General features: G+C 37.2%; 1 protein-coding gene across 10 annotated transcripts in view; it reads right to left on the bottom strand.

Moving 5' to 3' along the window:
* LRRC4C (leucine rich repeat containing 4C) overlaps nt 1–23,462 on the bottom strand; it is a 484,719-nt gene that overhangs the window by 67,935 nt on the left and 393,322 nt on the right. For 2 of the 10 annotated variants that reach the window (XM_005480140.4, XM_005480142.4), the window contains exon 1: nt 21,146–23,026. The exons of 7 other annotated variants lie outside the window; for them this stretch is intronic. The gene's annotated coding sequence lies outside the window, so the exon portion shown is untranslated. Of the gene's footprint in view, nt 1–5,358; nt 5,461–21,145; nt 23,027–23,462 lie in introns of those variants that run through there. One more of the 10 variants, XM_074543192.1, reaches the window with a different exon arrangement.

Below are 23,462 nucleotides of genomic sequence, written 5' to 3'. Positions count from 1 at the left end.
TGATGACACAGAAGGCTAAATCATCTATATTTGCCTTTTTGTCTTTGAGATTACTTCTTCTAGTCAATCATTCTGGAGCACCACTACATTTTAACACCTCTTTCTTTCATTTTCTTTCTCCCTTCCTCTTCCCTTTGAAAGCACTATCAAAATAGATGTGACCTCATTTCCCTTCTTTTTCCTCTGGCTTTAAAGGAACAATCTGTATAATCACTATGTTTACCCAAATGTTTTCACATTTGGTTCTTTATATCTGAAAACCTATTTTAAGGAACATCTGGACATAGTGTTCAACATTCCTCTCTCTTAAAATGCAGTTTTGTGTAGTCACATGTTTTTTATAAGGTCACCTATCACAAAAGTCAATGACCTTATAAAAAAGTAGATGAATGAATGAGGAAAGATTTGGGCTGGAGAAAATGTTAAGTATCATGACTGTTTACCACAAGCATACATCCATATACAAAGTTCATTCACAAAGAATAGACTAAGGCTCTTCCAAAGACCGCAAAAAGCCTAGAAGCCTGCAAGCATTTTAGAGAAAAGATTTAATGTTAATAGAAGTCTAGAAAATAGTATTCAAAAGCTCTTGATGACAGAAGAAAACAAATGCTTCTCTCTCCTTGTTAAAAAAAAAAAAACCAACCTCAAACCAGTTTTGGCTTTGCTGGGAAATTATTTCAAATGCAAGAGTATCTGTACATGATTGTTGAAATGCTCTATATCTTCTAAAGGGGATGTGTCATGAATCTTTATCAAGTTTTTAGTAATATTCAATTTTTCCAATAATTTTTCCAGACATTTTTAAATGTCAAAGAGAAAAGGAGAAAAAATACAAAGATAGTTACTAGTATCCTAATAGCATATTTTCTGGCAATAGCTGCTTATATTTAAATTATTTTAAAGAAGTTATGCCTCTTATGAAATGCTCATTACTTTTTCAATACCAAATTTATCTATTTTCAGTCTCTTGTAACAAGTGTCTGGAATAAAAGATTTTTGTATCTCAATCCTCTCAATATTGTCACTATTACACTCTGTTAAGAAATAGAAATTTCATGTCATTCAATAAAATGCCAAAGTTTTTGGTCCAAATAAAAGAAATTAAAAAATAAAAAATCAAAAACATTTTATTTAGTTTGATTAACTTGACTTGTAGTCTGCAGTCGGGGAATTATGAAAAATCTACTGCCTTATGTGGGGATATGTGCAATAGTAGAATCTTTATATAGAGAGTTGTTTAACAGACTTGATGGTATTTGGTGTGCAAGAGCAGGTTCTTTAAAAGGAAGTAAATCTTTGCCCATTTGTCTCTTCATGTAGGACAAAATTTTAATTTGTTTTTTTTTTTTTTTTAATTCTCAGCAGCTCTTATCATCCTTCTCACTTCAGCTCCAGGAAAAAAAAAAAACATTTTTGGTTGATAGTCTGAAAATATGATTTAAACTCATATATTTCACATCCTTTAATAAATTAGTCCTAAAGGCTGGTGAAATTGAACAATTGGCAGAATGGACTGAAGACACAAAAGAATGGAATAACAAGGGCTCTGCGTATCTGGGACTGTGTGGGTAAGAAGATGTGATAGAAAAGTTCACTAAATAAAACATATAAAAAGTAAACAAATAAGTAACAAATAAGTAAATACACATGACTAAAGTAAGACTGAAATAAATAATAAGTAATTATAAAGTAAAACATAAATAATTTGTGGTACTACAGTCTCATGCCCCACTGATACCTTGCATATCATAAGAACCTGCAGAATGCAGGAACTCTAGGCAGAAGAATGTACAAAAAAGTACTTGGAATAAATTTTAGATTTGTATCCCTGAAAAACTATATGTACTGAGCTAAGTTTGGAAAAAAATTCCAAAGAACACTGTGGAAGTATTGCTGATTCCCACCAAACACCAATCTGGTTTGAATTCCAAGGAGATCTTAGATTTTTTATTCTCTTATTTATAATACCATCAAAGAAAACTTTGAAATTAAAAATCACACCCTAGAAAACCCCCCCACACCCAAAAAATCCCCAAAAAAGCCAAATCAAACCAGCCAAAAAAAAAAAAAAAAAAACCAAAAAAACCCCACCACTAAAACAAAAAACCAAACAACCCTAACCCAATCACAATATTTGTATTAATTTCTGATGACAGGAAGAAATATTAGGGCAGTCAATTGAAGTCAAGTAGAACTTGGTAGGTTTCTTGCCTTGGTAACCCTTACCACCTCTCGGGATAGGGATTGTGAGATAAGTGGTCAATTACCTTGGAAGAACAAATGGTTTAGCCTACCTTTACTTAAAGGCTCCAGCATTTTTAAAGGACAGTTAATAAGAAATTATTACCTCCAACCAAGCTCATTTTAGGGCAATTAGAACGAGCATAATACCCAGTGATATGTTATGTCTATTATGTATAAATAAGGAGGAGTTTTTCTGAACATTCAATATTTTCTTATAGGAAAAAGGTTTTTTTGTTATCTTTACAGAACACTGAGAACAGCTAAAAAAAGCTGCTTTACAATAAGTCCCAACTTGACAGATTTTGGAGTTTTGTTTTATTTGATCAGGTTATTCTCAACATGTTTTGGAAACCAGGAGTCAGTCCTCTGAGCAAAGTATGAGTGGCAGAACTGAGTTATGATTGAAAACTAGCCTTGTTCTAATGGAGAGATGGAGCTAAATAACTCCAGCAGCACTTGGATCATTTAGCTGCCATGTCCTGGGCCTAGGCACTCAGTTCTGGCTGAAAATGGAAGGGTATCCACAATATTTACCTTTGATGGCATGCTTATAGAATGATCAGTCATAATAAACTACTGTATATTTATCATACACATGCAAACCAGAGAAACTATGTGAGTCTACCAAGGAAAACAGAGAAAATAATGTGTTATAAAAGACAGTTATTCTTTTTCTTTAATGAAAAAGGGAAGCCAGCTCCAATTTCTTGAAAAAAGCCATCTAAGCCCAGAACCATATTTGCAAATGCCATTACGTAGTTGATTTTTGTGAATAAAAGGGGATTTTGAAAATACTTAAGGCCTGAGTCAACAGAAATATCTGAAAGTTCAAGGAGTGCAAATGTCTGCAGCCAGCAGAGCTCAGTACAGGCACACTGACTGTTCAAGGGAAACTCTCAGGAGGAGAACTGGGAGGTCCGACTGCATGCCAGGCTGAGCACAAGCATTTCCACTGACTGCTTTGGGAGGGCAGGTGGTCATGGTGATTTCTAATAGTCCTTTCCATACAAAAGTTTCCTGGTTTTATTCAATTATAAAAGTAGCAACACTTGCATAGACATATTCACAAATATTTTCTCTTAAACAATAAAATTACTTAAAAACTTAAAATATGCAAGAATTAAGTAGAAGTGTAACAATTTTATGTAGTTTGAAGGGTTTAGGCACTCATGTTGGAAAAAAAAGTCCATAAATCTTAGAAAAAAGTAGAAAAAACCTTTTTTGTTATCTAAATGTCCAACTTACAGAAACAGACATAGGGGAAAAACACCGTCCATGGTTTAATATTTTTTACATAATGCATTTACTTTTATAGGTATCATATATTCTATTTTATATGTGGTATAATCCAATATTGTGCACGATAATTACATTTTTACAGTTAATAACCACTATTATGAAAAAACAGAATGCTTAGTTCTAAGCCCACTTTCATTAGTTTCCCAAGGGTCTAAAAGGTGCTGAACAACTCCAGCCTCTAATGACTTTGTAATCCTATTTTGCACTTGGCTTATTATAGCAACTTGTATTTCTCTTCAGTGGCTCAGTCCTGCACGGCAGAGAGATCTAGTCCTGATCCAGCAAAGCGTCCTGATTCCTGCAGGTTGTACCCAGATCACAGTCTACAAAAACTTCATTTTCAGCAAAAATGATAGAAGTAGAAGGGAGAGCCTTAGCACTGCTTTGCCGACACAGGAGAAAGCTGAAAAAGGCTGATGTAAAGAAGGCAATAAAATGAACAGATTGCAATAAATTGTTTTCTTTATGGATCAAGGCATTGTCTGATTTTGAACTGTGACTAAACCACAATTCCTTTCCTGAGATTCTTCTTGGATATTCCTTTCCTTACTGAAGGAGTTGAAGAACTGTTCAGTCTAGCTTTTCATTTACTCTCACCTGTATTGTCATCTCATGCAAAATAAAATAACTTGAATTTTCAAGCTGGGTTTTTCAGATAGGTGTGAGTCTTATGGTCGTGAACTAATTATACTTTTTAATACACTTTTTTGCTTTCATATTTGTTACCATTATTTCAATTGTTGGGTGTTTATCTCCCTTCATTTGTTATTAATTAATATGTTTCTAACCAAATAATGCCCTATAATATTTATATGTAACACCTGCTGTATTTTGCTGCACTTACTCTGCCCTACACAAAAACAAGTATAAAATTATTGTCTTTTAGGAAAAGGTCTCAATTTAATATTAATATATCTGGATTACTGTATCTTGATCACTCTGGTATTCATTAAGTCCATTTTACCAGTACAACAACACAGAACAGTGGTAGAAGCATGGGAAAAAATATAGGAAATGACAATTTCTTTTAAGAATTAGCACTGTATGAAATGCCTTTGGATGAAGGAGGGATGAAAGGGACAATTGTTTATTTTAATGACTGGGGCACTCTATTTGGACTTAGGATCTAATGCATCAATACCAACAATGAGAATAATTACTCAATGACTTTTGATTTAATTTTCTTGGCCAGCTCTGGGACACTGCAAAAGGAACCCAGCTGTTCTGTGATTGCACATTTGATATTAAATGGTGTTATATTTTCCTCAATGCAACACAGAGAGTTACTAACACAGCAAGTTGGTTACTATGTATGTTCTCTGGAATACTGCAATCTTAAACTGAAAAGAGATTTTATAAAAGAATCAGGTAAGGAAGAAAGATAAAGCACACCAAGGAAATGCTGTACATGCCACTCTGAAGGACTGGACTTAGGGCACCTGTGTTATAGAGATTGGATCTAGCAATAAATGCAATTGCAGAGTTAAGCTAAATTACTTTTATCAGTTCTATTTAATAAGTGTTTGTATAGCCTGTACGATCAGACTTTGACCATTCATCTTCCAGTCTATTCAAGCACATTGACATAATCTAACAACATAAGCTTTGAAAAGATAAACGTAAAACCAATCTACACTAACTCTTTTTTATTTGAAAGACAGGTCTGATTAAATACATTATTTACTTTACGTTAGAAGTCAACAATTTATAATGGTATCATAGGAGCTGAAATCCATGGCAACTGCAGCTTTTGAGATTCTTGGACACAAACTATGTATGTAAAGTGTTCAGATATAGGTTTAGTTGTCTTACCTAATGAAATGAAGATTCAGGGCTTCAGTTTATACCCTCTGCTACCACAGAAAATGGTGGTAGCTAATTCCCATGCCTTCTGGAATAGTGGTGATAAAGGAACTAGAAACACAAAATCCGTAAAATTTAAATTGAGGATTCTTTGTCCCAAGGCATTAATGTTGTGTATGCTTGTTGTTCAAAGAGAATTCGCCCCAGACCATCACTTCTTGCTTTTTAGTCATGGTGCATAACAACTGCCTCTCATTTACTCAAATCTCATTCACATTTATTCAAGACGAATGAAGCTAGCTAGGAATACCTATGCACACTGATTGGGTAAGTCTACTGGTAGCTTGAGCCAAAATACAATGGTCTTTAAAATTAATTTACATTTTAAAAACCAGGATTTTTTAAAAATTTCAGCTCTTTTAAAATATTGCAGATTAGTATTTTAAAAATATTTCTGCTTTTGCACCTACTGCCTGAAGAATGATAAATGCTCAGTTTAATTTATTTTCCATCTGGTAACAGGCATTTATTTCCTTCTAAAGATGACTGATGTGCTGATCACATTTCAATGCAAGAAAGTATCACCAAATAAGGCCAGAATTTTCTATTCGCTGCTGTTGGATTTAGGCAATACTTGTTCTGAAGAATGTTCTAGTTTTTCACCCATATTTAGAAAACGTATTGTGTACCATGGTGAGATGGTCTGATTCTTGCCAGATTTGAACAAAAAGGCAACACAACGTTAGATAATTTTAGTCATAATGACACCATTCAGTGGAATCACAGTTATGCAATGCTATGTTTTCACAGCATTGTGGAGTTGTGTTAGGATACTAATTTCTTGGCATTGTAGCCCAATTATTTTCATTTATGAACTCAGAGGGTGGAGGGAAATTTGCCATGCTAAAATTTGAAGCGGTCCTTTAGCTTTCTACTTTGAGTCCACTGTTGCACATACACCATTCCATAATAGCAGAACAACTCTATTACAGAACAGGCAAATCAGATGGATTTAAAAAACAGAGGAACACTGTCAGGATTTTTTGATGAACAGTAAAGGAGAGGAGTCTAATTTGTAGAAAAGTCATGTATGAAGCAGATCTCCTTTGTGGAATGCAAACCAAAGCAAAATGCAAAAAAAAGTACCATCATGTTCTCTTCATCAACAGAAGCTTTTGCAGACATCTCCTAACCTAACACCCACCACAAAAATAAAGAAAAATACAGTATGTTTGGGAGACAAAAGTGTCAATTATTTTCTTTAAATTCCTAGACAGTCATGGCTCTGACTCATCCAATTTTCTCAGTTTAATAAAATATGACCCTGTGGGAGTAGTCTGTTGCAAAATTTACCATAACTATCTTCTGCCTCCAAAGTGAGAACTGAATTCTGACCATGTGGACAATTTCTCCTTTATCTGGTTAGTTAACTATTGAGGTACCTCTGTGTAACTTCTAGCCTGATCATTCTGGCAATGTGGAATTTATGCGATGCACAAAACTTTGATAAGAATATCTGAATTAATGTAAATTTTCCAAGAACTTTTAAAAAAGGATGAAATTAAGAGGGTGGGGGGGAAGGGGGGGAAAAAATAAAATCCAGAATAATTATGAAATCAATAAACAATTAAGCAATTCACCGAAGCTACTCAAAGTACCACAACACCAAAAGACAGAGTCTACATTAAACTCAATTCATAAAAGATCCTTAATGCGCCATGCAGAGGCAAGTAGGCAGGTGATATCCATTTCAGTGTTTTAATTGTATTTTTACCTCTACAGACAGTCATAAATTAAAAAAAAAAAAAATAAAGTTAAAAGTGAAAAAAAGAAGAAATCTACCACTACATTTATTCCCTTTCCCTAAGTCTGACAAAATGTTATTGTACTGCATTGGTAATTTATAAACAGTGATTTATGTATAAGCACAGTACACTGGAAACATTACATTCAGACAAACTTCTGATCTCAAAAGCCCCTTCTCAAATAAACAGTTTTTATTCATCACAGTATTTCTGATTCAGTCGCAGACATGCCTTCCTGTGCAAACTCATGGCAACTGACAATGTGAGAAATCGAGACATCACCAAGCCCTTTGGCTGTGCTGGGAGTTTCCTGGGGGTAGGTTGGTCACAGTAAATTGTCCTTAGCTGTGAATTTCACTTTCCTCCTGAGACTCTAAATCTCTTGACCTCTGAGTCACATTTCAAGTCCACATACTCTCCATCTGCTTGTTTGCACAGAAGGGAGAGGATGAGTGTCTGCAGAACTAGAGAGGAGATTGAAAGGAGATATGTCCTGTGTTTGAGGTAAAAAAGGAACATCTCTATATTAGTGGGGTGCTATAGAAACCAGTCCTCCATCTGTAGGAAGTGGTTCATCTACTAAATGCATAACAAGGCGGCACATCATTTCAAATGGAAGCATTCAATGTTATAAATTATGACAAAAAGATCTTTATATCCCTTATGTTTCTGAACATTGACAACAGTCAGAGTATATAAAATGTAACAGTCCAGGAAAAAGAAAATTTGTGCTTTTCAACCAATATATTTTATGAACAGAAAATAAATGAATAAGAATTTTGGTGCAAAATATGTAGAAAGCCAGATAAGGTTTTGCTTGAATGCTCCTTATCTACTTGTTTAGATCTAGAATATTAAAACAATATTTAAATAAGCATATGTTTGCAATTCTTACTCTTAAAAGTAAGAATTTTTGTAGGCTTATAATCTTGCTTAATTTTAAGGAAGGAAATTTTAGTTTGTTTTTTTTTTTGTGCAATTCAATATATGCCCAGAGTAGAGTAAGTTAATAGGAAAAATCACTATGAGCCTGAATATAAAATAGGGGTATGAAATTGCTGGCAGATAAGGAAAAACATTTCTTAGCCATGCAAAGACAAGAAAAAAATTGACCCATGCATCCAGAATTATTTATTAAAAGGAATATTTAAAACATGTATGTATTTTTTTCTTTCCATCTCTTACTCTGCACTGAGACACTGTTTTGCATATGGTGACACAGATTGCAATAAGAACTGTGCTTACAAAATGCCTTTTATTCAAGTACCTTTAATGCAACTTAAATCTTATGTTCACAAAATCTCTCCTTAAATCCCACTCCCACTTCTTAAATTACACTAAATTTGTTTTGATATCTGAACCCTTAAAAACAGAGAGTGTTGGCTGCATACATTGGGTATGCACAGGATCTGTCCTACAACATGAGGATGCAATTTCTGCTAAGTTGCAAAGAAGTAAAAAGGAGCACATAGAGTCTGTGTGCTTTATTTCAAGCAATGGGTAAGAAGCCACAGAAAGGGTGACTTCTTTACAGAGTTAAGAAATCTCTAAGGCTGCCCACTAGAGTGCACAAAACTGACCATTCATCTATATTTAAATCTATATCCTAATTGCATTTTTCTTTCAAAACCTATAATTTGAAATTCTAGACGGAAGAAAGATATCATACAAGATCTGATATGTTTTCTTGCTTTTGGGAGATGGGTGATAATTTCATTACTTGTTTGGCAAAAAACTTATTCTTAAACCTTTCTGAAAGTAGTTCCTTTTTTACCCAACTGCCATGTAGTTAGTGTTATAAATCATCAGAAATCTAGATGACTAAAGTGTGGAGATTTATATCCCACTCCTACAAAAAAAAAAAAAAAAAGGAATCGGGTGTTTTGCTAAATATACATGAAAAATACTATTTCCCTGCTACTTTTCTACAGTGCAACCACAGTTGCAAAGAACCATCACCTTAATATGTCATAAGGCCAAATACACTCCAAAACTTTCAAGCGCAATCTATCCACTTAAACACACATGCATACACTTGCAGAAATATATAGCTTTAGCAGTGAAAGTAGCTCAGCCCATGCCAGTGAAATTAAGCTGACAGCTCCTCTAGTACATTTCTGCCTCAATATAGAATCTGTTTTAGTTTCACTGAGGCTTCATTTTGGTCCGTAGATCCATCTGCATGAAAAAGCTGACAAGAACAGTGTTGTATCCTAGAAGTTTTTAACTTTTCATTTAAAAAAGCTACAGAAACGCTCAGAATCAGGCAACAGTTCACTTTCTTCCAATCTCCTCACTTACCTCTCCCCAGTGCCATGATAATTCACTGATATTTCTAGTCCTCCAGAGACCTCTGGCAGCACAGTACTCTTTGGAAACAGTGCGAGAGAAAGAGCTTTGGAATTCTGCTGCCACTGAGGAGAGACAAAATTCATAAGGGCCCCTAGTCAAAGATTAAGGAACAGCCCTATCACAGTTAGATTTCCTAGTAAGTAGGTTGTTGGTCTCTGTAAACATGTGCCTTATCCCAAGCTAGGTCAATGGTTTGAAAAGTAGTCACACCAGTTTCTGACAAGAGAATTTGCAGAAGGGACTGGGAGGGAAGTAAGAGAAAAGGACCATCCCAAACTGGATTTCAGTAGTAGGGGAATTTACTGGTTTCTGTTGTAAGGGAGCAGTAAAGGATATTCAGTGTCCTTCCTTGAAAATCCAGGACTATACTATATGGAACACACATGTGGAATAATACATAAGGATTAAGATGAGATATGGATTTTCAAAATGGTGACTACTACACTGACTACCTAGAGAGATATTCTCAGTCACCATTAAGAGGCCTTTTGGATAATATACCCTTAACATGCACTAGCTATGCCAGCAATATTAGTGCAAGCTCAATGCAGCTTAGTGTTCTATACTCACGGGAGGCATGCTGTTTTCTCCTATAAACAAGCACATGAGATCACCCAATTAATTTTTATAATTCCTGCAAAAGTAGTGTTATTTATCCAAAGGCAAAGTAGAGGGTGCAGAAAGGAGAACACAGAAAAGAGCAGTGAGGTAAGAAGTATAACTGTCTCTGACCTCACCCAGAGCTTTCTAACATTAGGAATGCCCTTTTCTACCTCAGAGCAGCATTCCAGAAACTTTTGGACTAACCTCTCAGCTGTAACAGTGAAATGGCACACTACTCCAGGAAGGATCATGAATGGAAGAAACACAATTTATATGAAAGAAATGACTTGGACTACAGAATTCTAAACAGAGAAAATGAACACCTACCTCATCAGTAAGTATGAAAGATGTATATTTATTTTAGATTTCCATAACAATTTTTTTCAGAAATATTTAGTGAAATCAGCATCCAAGTAAGGTGAAGAGTAACTAGAAATATGAAAAGATAGTCCATTGAGACTGCATTTAATTTCAACTTATACTACCAAAATCTACTACCTGCAGAGATGCAGAGGAAAGTTCACTTAATTTTTTCTTCCTCTCTGTCTTCCCAAACCTCAGACAGGAATTAGCAAAATAAATAAATAGGTAAAATCAAGTCCAGAAATGGAGTTATTTTATGAGGATAGAAATGCACATTTGTAATCTGAAATTCTTAGGAGCCATTCACAGCAAGAAAAGGATGTGTTCAAAGCAATCTTTAATGTTCTGTAAGCAAAGAACATGTTGGATGTATCATCTTTGACACCTCTATATTTAGTCTATTTCAGACCAGGAAAGAAGACTGTAATCTATTGCAAAATAGGTACCACCTGACCAACTATTGCAGAAATTCATATCCGGATTCATATCAGAAGCCTAAACTGGACACAAGCTCAAAGACAATAATTTTTGTTGGTTTTGATTTAGATGTTGAACCCCTGGGTCAGTTTAAAGAAACAGACTTCTGCAGCTGGAGGCCCAGGCTGCTGAAAAGACAGTGTTTCAGAAGTACAACACCTAAAGCTTGCAAACATCCTCAGTGGGGAGAAAACTCTGGAGGTAGAAGCTTGGGCACATAAATAAGTTTGTGGATTGGGTACCGAGGGAACATCTAAATACAAATGGGATTTGTTCAGGTATTTGTTCACCCACAGCATAGCTTTCAAAATTCACCTTTATAGAACATTTCAGATTTGACAAATTCACAGATTTCAAAGGACAGTTTTCCAACCAAGCAGAAGTCTGAGGCACTGAGTCACAGTGCTGTCATAAAGCAGCAGATGACCCAAAAACTTTGGTGTTCTGATAGCAATCTCAGCAGAGAGGCAATGATGGACTGCAGAGTGACATCCTTTGGGGTACTTTGCTCATAGCTACATATATATGTTGATGACACGATTGGAACCCTGGTTACAGGTACTAAGGCTACATTCCTTCTGCCTGCAGGTACAGGAACCTCAGAATCATCTACGCTGCCTTTCTGAATTGCCAAAATATACAAAACACAATAAGGCACACTTAACTACAACAGTCTTCCACAAAGACAAGGACCCCAAGAGATAGAAAAAATACTTCTCTGCAAAATTTTAAAATGGTAAATTATTTTCAACATTAAAATTATACCCTTAATTTCCAGCATGAATTTATGAGACCTCAGCAGAATCTATTGCTTCTTCTTAGAATTTTGTTTGGCATATTACAAAACATTTAAACATCTACTTTTTTTCCTCTTAAACTAATCACATCAGTTCTTGAGCTTCTTAATGAATAGATTGATGTTAAAGTACTAAACTTTTCCTTTTTATTTAGCACTGAATATTCTTTTCAACAAAATTTTTAAGTGTGGACAAATTCATACGCAAAGAGCATTCCAGTTTTCCCACTGACATTGGTAAAATCACTATTCTGTTTCTCTGGACTGTCATAATATTTTTTAACACTAGCACAGTGGGAGTTCATGTGGAAATTCTTGCCTGTTGCAATACCAAATTCTCTTTAGAGTTGGCGTTACAGAGTGTCCCTCGCTCAGAATTTGTCCTTCTTGCATGTCACATTTAGAATCCAACATTACTCAGTATGCCTGTCTTATTTATCATGCTGCCTCACTTGGTCTCAAGGGAAAACTTCTCAATCCATGTGATTGAAATCACATCACTATGGCCAAAGACATTTAATTAACTGGCACTCTCTGCCAGCTCAGAATCATCAATACAACAAAAACCCCACCACACTAGACATTTTAAAAATGGCAATAAATACCTAAAAACTTTTAAAAAACTTTATATAATTAATCCTCTAAAGCAACATCACTCAGATATCCTCACAGGCCATGCTGGTTATGAGCACACCCACACTCCTTGGAGCACAGGCTTTATGGTTTAAAAACATCATGCTTCTTTCAGACTCTTATTCAAGCTTTGTTTCATGGGGCTTTTATTATTTTTGATTATTGGAGGGATGTTTTCCCTTTTTTCCTAGTTTAGGAGTTTGTATCTGTTTGTTTTGGTTTTTTTTCCAATTCTCCTCTTTACCAGTTTTGGGAAATGTCCTCTCAGCTGAGTTAATCTTACTCACCCAGTTTGCCCTCACATACCCATCCTAACAGACAGTCTTATCAAGGTAATTTTGCTAACTGTGGGCTCTACTCTTATATGAAGTGTAATTTTCTGCCAATGATTTTGCTAGAACATTGGTATTATTATTGCAAAAAGAGTTACAATATCCATATAATCCATTAAAATATTTAAACATCTTATAAGTGCTTCTAAGCTACTTGAATATCCCATGTTTTTCAAAGTTTGAGTGTACTTTATTTCCATGGTAACTTCTATCTACAGCCAGGCAGTATAAAAGGGTCAAATTGTTTGCTTGATAGAAAATAATTCCCATAATACCATAAAATTGATATTAAACTTTTCTCTGTTGAAAGTTTCTACCAGTTGAATCCTATATTGTATTTTCAGTACCTTTGCCTAAAATTTATGCCAGAGGAAATGGACAATGGTTACCACATCCATATAAGTTTCAGCTGTAGCATTAGAATGTTTTCTAGACATATTCTCTTGATAACTTTTTGAAAAAGTAAAACACTACTAAGAATATTTTTCCCCTAATAAATATTCTCCAAAATCCTTTCACAAAGATAATTGCTTTCTCTTTCCATAATAAAAAAATAAATAATAATTTTTCCAGATACAGAATGGAAATATTAATTGAAATATTCTGACAGTGATGCATCACTACTGCCAATATCTCTCCACAGGATGTGGCCAATAAAAACAACAAAAGAACAGCAATACTCCCTTATTCCTGGTGTATTCTAAGACTACCACACAATCACAACACTGGTCTCCTATGACATCAATTGTACTCCTTTTACACCTATTTTTTTAATAGACATTGTTATATGATTTCCTTTTTTTCCCTACTAGGTACTAGCTTGTTTTGATATAATTATTGGAGTAATTGTTAAGTTTTTTGTCCTTTTCCCTTGTATCAAAGACAGACTCAAAGTAGAATACAAACTCTTTTATAAATTGGGTTTTTTCAGGGCAAAAAATATATTCCTAGAAACTGACCAGTTTATATGCATAGCCTTGTGTTTATATGTCCCTTCCAATCAATTTTTCTCATAATTTTTCTCAGGTTTAGAAGACAGGCATTTCTGAAGCAGCATCATTGACTGCTTTTTACCTTTGGTTTGGCCATAGGTGATCATAAGCTTTACCTTCATTTGCCATAGACACAAAAAAAAAGTCTTATCTGGGTGATATTTTAAATTAGATGCAATACATTTTGTGATTGGTATTTATTATCATACTTCTTCGCAACTCTTAAGGACATTCTACTACTGCTGCATGACATTTTCATCATATCCACAAACCTGAAATTTCCCATTAAAAACTGCCATTATTTTTTCCATATGTTATGGAAAGTTACCTGAGGACTGAGCCATCCTCCACTGTGTTGTCTTTAACAGATACCTCCAGGCCCTCACTTAATGTATGTAACTCAATCTTCAGGGCCAGACCACTCAGGAAAATGCACATTACAGAAAGAGGGATATCAACATGAACATTCACTGAAGGTGAAGTTTTCTGACCTCTTTCTGGTTCAAAGGAGAAATCCATTATGGTTTTAATTCCCTGCACCATATACAGTCAAAATTCACACGGGCGTTAAATGCAATAAAACTCCTATTGAAGTAGTAGACTGTGCACTGCATATGAGCAACATGAAAGGCTAATGGGGTCACCATCCTTCCCCTCTGGTAGCTGTGTCATCAACAACCTTAACAAAAATGAACCTCAGTTCTCCAACGGATGTAGCAAATATAAAAGCTTTCCTCCGGAAAAATAATATATAATCACTTTTAGAAGAAGCTGCCTGTCCAATAAGGGCTCACAAACTGAGTAGGGGCAAAGAAAATCCTTGTAAAACCAAATAGCTAAGCAAAGAACCATTAACACAGCATATATGCCCTTTGGCAAAGAAGCTCATGAAATTGAATATATTTGTGCATGTTTCATTTGAAACTTGCATGTATGGAGAGAGAGAAAAGAATGACTCCTTAATCCACTTCTTTCTGTCCCTGTAAAACCTCTTCCAGCCTCTTTTAAAATAAAAACAATAGCATTTTTGTTAAAATGATTCTAACATGTTACAATATTCAGTTACTGACATGCGTAATCAATACACAGAGATTACACCATCCTAAGGCTGAGAATTCAGACCTAAAATATCTAACTTTAAAAACAGCTACTTTTGTTAATATACGATCAGGTTTTGCTGTTGCAGTGAGATTAATTCATCAATTATTCCATTACACACTGATGAAAAAGATGCACTAACACCTGGAATGTCAGCAGGGATGGCAAAGGAGCACAGAGCCTTTGGAAATTCTGAAACTTGTAGCATATTAACTCAACATGGCATTCAGATCATCTTTTTACATCCATAAATATAAATATTTATTTGATTATTTAGCTGTGGAAATAAAGAACAAAGAAAACAAAAACCTACAGAGCAATATCTGTCCTGCTGAAGTAATTACTAAATATCTTATTGAGATCAATTGGAGCAAATCTGGGTTTATGTTCGCACAATGACATTAGAAAATAAATGGTAAAGGAATTAAACCGGTTGCATGGAAGGGTTATTACAGAGCCAACTAGTTCATACACTTTACAATGCTAAATTATGACTAAAAAATGAGCAATAGTGAATTAAAAAAAACCTAATTCTTTTAATTAATTCCTGCAAGACAAAAATCTCACTTATACCTGTTCATGGAGAGACTGTCATCCTCTTCTCTTACATGAACAGTCCACTAATAGCTGTTTTTGGAGATTTACAAGAAAGTTAAATGTTGCTTTATAGTTGATGAGGATTCAGTATGACGAAAATTTCCTCCTCTATTCCCTACTATCATGGTTTCCAATTAAGACAATGGAACCTGGTGATCTTCAGTAACTTGATGAGTGGGCACAGTGCATGAGAAGTGAGGTGAGTAGCCCCTGTCCCAGCCACAGGTGGCCACCATTTTGCCATTGCAAGGATTTTGGTAAGTTCAAAACACATGAACAGAATTATTGCCTGTTTAAGATCTTAAGATAGTCTTTAGCTTAAGATCATGTCTAAGGTGTGATGATAAGCAGTGTGAGGAAACCTGCCCTGTTATGACTCTTGCTGCACCCCCACAAGGCTAACCAGGCTCTTTGTGTGCTTGGCTTTATTTCCCATGTAACATGGTATGAGAGGGAAGAGATTATTGCCATGAAGGTGAGGAGAGGTTTCTAAGCAAAATCAAAATATACTGCAGATCTGAAGGACTCTAATACTTTCTGAAACTTACTACCACTATTTTTCAGCATCAGGTCAGATCCTTTGGGCAATGACTCTTATATGTATGGTGAAATAAAATCACCAACTCCTGGGCCTTCTAGAAGTCAGGTCATACTGCAGTGTCTGTACAAATATGAAAGGAAATCACATCCATATTTCTGAGGATTATTTTAATGCACAGGATGATATGAATCCCGTAATCCCATAGCTGTTAACTAACTGATCCCTCAAACACAAAGAGCATTAATGAATGCTCTGAATTGCTGCTCATTTGCAGAGAAAACATCATTTATTTAACTTATCTTGCTGTGAAACTTCTGAGTAAGCTTTATCTAGTTGCAAATGAAATAATTGTTGATGGAATATTTTGCCTTGTTTTGAGGGTGCTTGGTTTCCTTTTTAATTCTGCTGGTTCCTGGTTATATTGCTCCCCCACAGTCCTGACATAACAAGTACAAGCTTGGCAGCAAAACTATGGCAGATTTTATTCAGTGGTCTCATGCTGCCTCTCTCCCTTTCACAAGTAGCAAAGGTAAATCTTGTCCTGGCATTGTGAAAACAGAATTTCAAGATATATGTTAGTATTTAAATTTACACAGGCTATGGTATATACCTGAAATGCTTTTTAATATGCCCAAGGAATAGATCCAGTCCTGGAAAGTCCATTGTTGTTTCTAATTGTCAGCGACTGCTACACTTTGCTTGCCTGCAGCTATCCAATTAACATATCACCACTACAGAAAATATTGTAATATGCTCCATGTCCTAACAACAACAAGTCTCACACTCCACTTCTATCCAACAATTTCCTCCTAACTAGGTTTCCAACATATTAGCAAGTATCAGTGAAGAGTATACAGGCATATATGCCATTTGATAAGGCAGCTTCAAAGCATCTTTTCCTATTGCTGTACAAAGTTCTGCTGTGGAGATATTCCTGCCAGTTTAGAATATCGAGAGAGACAGAGAGAGAGGACATTGAGGGAGAGAGAAGCAAAGCTCAACTCTAGCAGAGGAAAACATGTAACTTGTGCCCTGAGATATCGCTATGGCAACATTTAAACAATGAACAGAAAGCCCTGCAGGATTCTGCTCTCGCTTCCTTGGATACCAAATGTAAATCCTGATTCTCTTTTATTGTGTGCATGCACAAGCTTCTGATTTTTGCCTTTTTCACTAACAGATAGCAAAATATCCAGGCCCCCTACCAGGAACTACACATTGATTCACTTCCATATATTGCAGCTTGTGAATATGCAAGCAAAACACACCACTGGCATAATCATCTCCCTTCTTGTGCCCCCATTTCTACCCCTTAGGATCAAAAAAAATGACCATGAGAGTACAGTTAAATAACAGGTACCCCCCGTTTTTTGGTTTTTTTTGGTGAATGAAGTCATTAAATCAACCACTTTAAAGTGTCACAAACCAATCCCCAATGCCTTCTGCCATGACAGGAAGTAGAGGCAGGATCCTTTCCAAAGGCTGCTCCTTCTCTAAGCTGCTATAGTCAAGCATGCTGCAAAGCCACCTTCCAGATCAGCATGGCTGCTGCTATTTCTAAATCCTGCTCATCTGGGTTATCCTGTGGGGGCTGAAGGAGGCTTGTTTTTGTTTATGACTTTCACAGAGCAGCTGGTAATGGGATGAAAGGCCCCTGAGAATACTAACTTGAAATGCAGTCAGCTTCACTACTCTAGAAAATACTTAGCAGGTTCCAACATGAATATCTTCAGAGTAATTTTCATCCAAGACTGGAAATGGCACTAATTCCATCACCCTTCCTTCTCCCCTTGTTGCCTCACTAGCCATCAGAAACAAAAGCATATCTCCAAGCCAACACAAAGACACTCTGGCAAGACAGAGATGGAGGCTCTCTCTCTCTCACGCTGCTGCTGAGTGCACAGTGCACTCCTTCAGTGAATGTGCTGCAACTTGGCTAGCCTGGCTTGGGATTTTTCACCAGCAACAAGCTCTCTCAAAATGTGCTAAAATCCTGTCTTGAGTCCCATCCAAAATCTTCCTGCCTCATATTGCAACATCAAGAATCTTCACATCAAATAGGAGACAGCTTTTTAGGTCACAGGCAAATAATTTTAAAGCCTACATATAGGAATCCATAGCAACACTTCTGGAAGCCCTTTGTTTTTCTCCAGTCCCGCATAATTGCTTGTATTGGCTCACATCTACAGCATTTTTTTCTTGGGTCTCACCTAATTTAAAAGCTCATTTTTCACTTGTCAGTGGTATCAGGCAGGGAGATACTGTGACACAATTTGCCGCTCCAGCAAACTGAACCTGCTTCAATTCTAGATCAGTACAAATCATTCCTGACATGAGAAAAGACATAGAGCAGCCATCCCCTTGCATTAAAAACTTACACTTTGCCTCAAGTTTGAGGTTTGATCTCTGACCTTCTGGAAAACAATTAGACCAAGCAGAGCAGGACCTTCCAATACAGCTTTATCTTTCTTCCTGCATTTAGTGCCTAAATATACACATAATTGTTCCCTGTACAGTGCTAAAATCCCAGCTTCCTGGGGTCGCTACCAAAAATATCATCCATGGTTTGAAGAGGAGACAGCCCTCAGGACCAGCATATGCCACTGAATGACACACCTGTGCTCAGACACCTGTGAGGGAAGTAGCAGAGACAGCCAGCTCCTGCCTCTGGATGAGGAGATATGTTGCTTCCACTTGGCTGGATGTTTGGATTAATATTTAGGCTATTTATTTTATGATCAGCCCTTTGGGCTCTGGATAAGCCTCAGCACAAATGCTGAGAAATACTATACTCATTCCCACTTTGACATTGAAGGAGTTAAACTCTGGGCTGTTCCATGCGTCTTTTGGCTACTGTATTAAGTGAATGATTCACTCAAGTGTGAAACTGTTGCCTCTTTGGAAGCAGACACACATCCCTAGCTTTTTAATGTTGATAAGGTTTGCCTATTTCAGCCCAAACTGGTGACTAAATTTTCCCAGTGCTTCTTTATCATGTCAAGAAAATACTCCTGCTAGTTATTGTACAAAATGAATAGGGCAGCTATGGCAGCTTTCTATTGGCCAAAACTGGAGTTGCTCTATCAAATTTTCTGTTTATGTGTTCACTTGAGAGCAATCCAGGGAAAAGCTTGGAGATGCCTTTTTCTTAGCCAGCTTCTTTTTTCTTCAGTAATTACTGAGCAGCAGCTTAACATAAATTTAGCTTTTCTATTGCTGCAACTGCTGATGTAAGTATAGCCCACAACAGGGCACAGACTTATCATGATACATGAAGGAATAAACAAGAGAGAGTTTTGCACTTGTTTTCAGATGCTGACAAACTTATTACCCATTTAGTGCCCCACCTGGAAACATGGGCCCAGAGAAAAAAAAGGAGACTAAAGCACTTCACACTAAAACAATTTAGCTATATTGAGAAGGATGAGAGCAATTGGAGCTGGAAGGAACAATTTTTGCTGTGCCTGCTTCCTTCTTTTCCTGAACACAACTGCGCAAAGGGTCGGATTTGTTCGCGTGGCCAAACAAGAACTCCCAGTGATTTCCTTAGGTGCAGAATTGATTAATCCTTCTCAAATAGCCAATGTTTAAGAGGCATGACCTCCAAACAGAAGCACATGGGACACATTTGAGGGGCAGAAGTTCTCATTTCCATTACACCAAAAGATTCAGGACATTTACATGAGGTAACAGTAGTGATGTAAATGAATGAAGAAAGGGGAAAAAAAAAAAGAGGCTAATAACGGTTTATGCATTTATCCAGGGAAGTTACAGCCCTTTTTTGTGTTTCATGCAGGCAGCTTGTGAAGTGAAAAATGCTGCCAGAAATTAAAAGAGCTAAAATCTGGATCTATCAACACTTCTTTCCTCCCTGACCGCTCTCCCCTTCTCCAGAATATTGCTGCTAGAGAAAAGTAAAATGAGTGGCAAAGCTAGTTCTGCACCTTGCCTGCAAAAAGAACCCAACAAAAATCCATTCCTATTCAATGGTTCATTTAATTAATTGTTTCTCCCTCTCATTCTGCACCAGTTTTGGCCTAATACCTTCAGCTGGAACCTTAACATGTGAAGGCCAAGGTTGAAGAGGGCAGAGGTGAAGGAGGACAGAAAGGGAAGTAAAAGAAAGAAAACTCCCTACTCACGAGCTATGCAGTCATGCCAGGAGAGGGGACGGAAGTAACACTCTTCCCCACAGGAAAACATGGACCTCTATTTTAAACATCATGTTATCCTCCCTTTATTCTACCCTCCCACACGACATTTCTCCAGGAAGGGAGAGATATTTACTGGTCTGCTACACAACATTGCTATTTTCTGAAGCCCACCATTTACAAGCCACTTTTAAATTATTTTCATTACCAGCATAATAAAGAAAGTCTCCTGACACCTCCAAATCCTCTCACTTCTTGTCAATTAAAGTAAATATCTTTTAACTGCCATGAAAGTCCAATGGAATCCTGAAGGATTCACCACAAAATCACAAAGAATTTCCTAGGAGATCCAGAGGGCATGGGTGGCCAGTACAGCAGTTCCCTAAACTCCCCTTCAATAGGAGAATATCGTCTCTCTGCGTATTACTGTCCTTTCTTAGCAATGGGGTGTAAAACATGTCATTTCGCTTGGAGCTGCATCCTCAAAATCCATTAAAAGCCCCTGCCCCCCCCCCCACACACTCCCGCCAAAAGCCATCCTTCACCTCCCTGCTTGATTATAAAATGTTCCTTTAAATACACCATATTGATCTGCAATGTCAGTCTGGATACCAGCATTCAAATCAGAGCCTTGAACTATTTTAAACACTTAGTAAATAAACAAACCTCCTCTGTGCATCTAATTCCATGCAACTTGCATCCGTTTGTAGAGACTGGGCAATCAGGCAGCACCCCCCCCTCACTGCAAGGGCTCTCTCAAAAGATTTCTTTGCTAGCAAACGTTTATAAATGCTATAGAGACACACGGGCAGGTGTCTGTAACACCCTACCAAGGCTCGAGTTTTAGGAATTTGAGCTACTGTGAGAATTCAGTTCTACCCTCATTCCTTCCCTTCTCTCTTCCCAACCGCCCCCCTCCAGCCATTATCAAAATACAGTCAGGTTCTTTATTCAAGTGGGGGGAAAGACTGAGAAAAGAGGAATAAGGATGAAAGAAGAAAAGCAATGGGGCATAGTTCCTTTTCCAAAAAATAATAAAATTAAAAGTGTACTCACTGTATCCTCAAAGACTATCCAGCTGGAAATCCGAGTGATTATGAAAAACCAGGGTGGGGGAGGGGTTAGAAAACTATTTCATTTCAGCAACCAAAACAAAATTAAAAACAAGAAAGGAAATTAAAAAAAAAAAAAAAGGATATCCAATTGCAATTTCCCAGCAATTTCAGTCCATACAGGTGCCAATCCAACCCAACACTGCTGAACTCTCCCCTTCTGGCAATTTGCTTTCTTCTTCTCTGTCCTTATTTTCTCGGTGGCTTTCAACTTTTCTGCTTAAAATTTCTGTAGTAGTAATGTTGATGGTTGTCTCCACTGAAGAGTAGTGGTTTAAAATAACAGGAAAAAACCAAAAATCCTTGAGAAGGATGAATAGTCCTTTTCCTTTCTGAAACTTTTCATTCCACTGTGGATCATTTGCTTAATTTCCTTTTTCTGAGGTTTTCTGCCTCTTTGGCTCCACTGCTCCCCATTGCTCTCTATTTGTTTTTTCTCTGGAGAGCAGAAATAACTGTATTTCCTTTTAAGCAATCCTCCATCTGCATTCTTTTAATGTAATTTTGTTGTGACACTTAGGATCCAGGTCTTGCCAGACAATTTTCTTTTTGCTCCTTCTTTGCTGCACTATCAATTATCCAATCCATGTGTCTCCACATTAGAATGGGGAATCCCATTCTTATTTTCCTCTATACCCCCACACTCCTTTAGAAAAGAATCTCCTCTTGCATTTAAATTTTTATTCCTGCCTGTCAAAACAATAAACTTTTAGTCTCTCTCCCCCCTCTCCAAAGATCTGATTAGATTTCCAATCACAACCCAGTGCGCAATTGGATTTTTGATTTCGGCAAGAAGCCAGCAATCCACAGCATCAGCACCCTCTCCTTGTTTCAAACTCCACGTTATATCCTTTTGCCTTCCCTCCAACTCCTCTGCATTTTCATAATTTCACATTAAATGAAATGAAGGAGGGAGGGAGTAGAGAAAAATTCAAGGTTCCCACCAGCTGTCAAGGATAAATCCATCACCTCGTTATTTTTTAAACACTTGGGATGGGTATTTTTAACGCCCACTCTCGCCTTTCCCCCCCCACTTTTCAAAATCCTTCAGACGTTAGAAGTCCCCCGATGGGGCACAAAGAAACCCGAGAAGATGTGATTTGTCCTTTTAGCTGTAAATTTCAGAAGCATACTTTGCTTTTCATTTTAGCTTCCTCTCCATCTTTTGTCCAGCAGCTCTATGAATCCAGAAGCAGTGAGACGGATAAACTTCTATTTCTTTGAGGAGAGAGAGGGAAAGAGAGAGAGGAAAAAGGATAAAAGCTCTCCCGTCTCTGCCTCCCTTTTCCTCCCTTTCTGTGTTTCAATGCAGGTCTGATCTCATTTCCAAGCTGAGCCTGGTGTATTTCAAATGTACAAGTTGGATTTCCCTTCTGCACGGCAGTGAGTTAGTCTCCCATCTTCTTCCACATGCCAGTTATCTTCCCCCTTTTCTTCCTTCCTTCCTTCCTGCCTCCCTCCCTTCCAAGATGACACAGTCCCAGGAGCGCAGCCGCTTCTTTCAGCTTTTAGTTTCATCCCTGACATGCATAGCCCTTTGCACAGCCGAAACGCTTCCCTCCTCCTATGAGCTGCAGCTTGAATTCTCCCCGTGTGAGCATGTAGGGACGCATGTATGTGTATATCCAGCTCCTGACAGCTGCTGCCGTTGCTCGGAGTAGCTCCGCTTTTCAGTCGCTCTGGCTTTCTCTTACTCCCCACCTTTCAGTGGCACCCTAGGATTTGCAAATGTCCCAGGGCTGGTCGCTCTGGCTACACTCCTCCTTCTCCCCTTCCGTTCTCTCCCCTCTTCCTCTGTTGCGGTTGGTTTCCTCTCTTTTTTTTTTTTTTTTCTTTTTTTTTTTTTTTTAATTTCTTTCCCCCCTCTGTCCCCTTCTCTCCCCCCCTTCCCTTTTTCTTTCCTTGTGATCAGTAAAATACAATTACCCAATTACCTCCCATCATCTTAGCACTGATTGGTCAATTGCATTAACACTTGATGTCAGGGAAAGGGGCCGGGAGCTGCTCCGACGTGGCATTGCTGCCACCTGCTTGACAGACTGGGAACAAACTCAGGGTTACCTTAAGAAATCTCCGAGTCAGAAAGCAGTAATTGAAAAACAAGGGATCATCTTAAGGAAAGGAATGTCAAAACTCATTTTCTTAAAAGCCTGCCTGATTCTGACAGCTCAACCAATATTCTCAGGTTCCAGCCTAGCCGATGAGGCAGAGTAAATGACAGCAAGACGAAATGAGGTATAAAGTTGTCTTTGCAAAAGAAG

Source organism: Zonotrichia albicollis, chromosome 6, assembly GCF_047830755.1.
Source record: "Zonotrichia albicollis isolate bZonAlb1 chromosome 6, bZonAlb1.hap1, whole genome shotgun sequence".
NCBI classification, from domain to species: Eukaryota; Metazoa; Chordata; class Aves; order Passeriformes; family Passerellidae; genus Zonotrichia; species Zonotrichia albicollis.
This window is presented reverse-complemented; position numbering and strand designations above follow the sequence as displayed.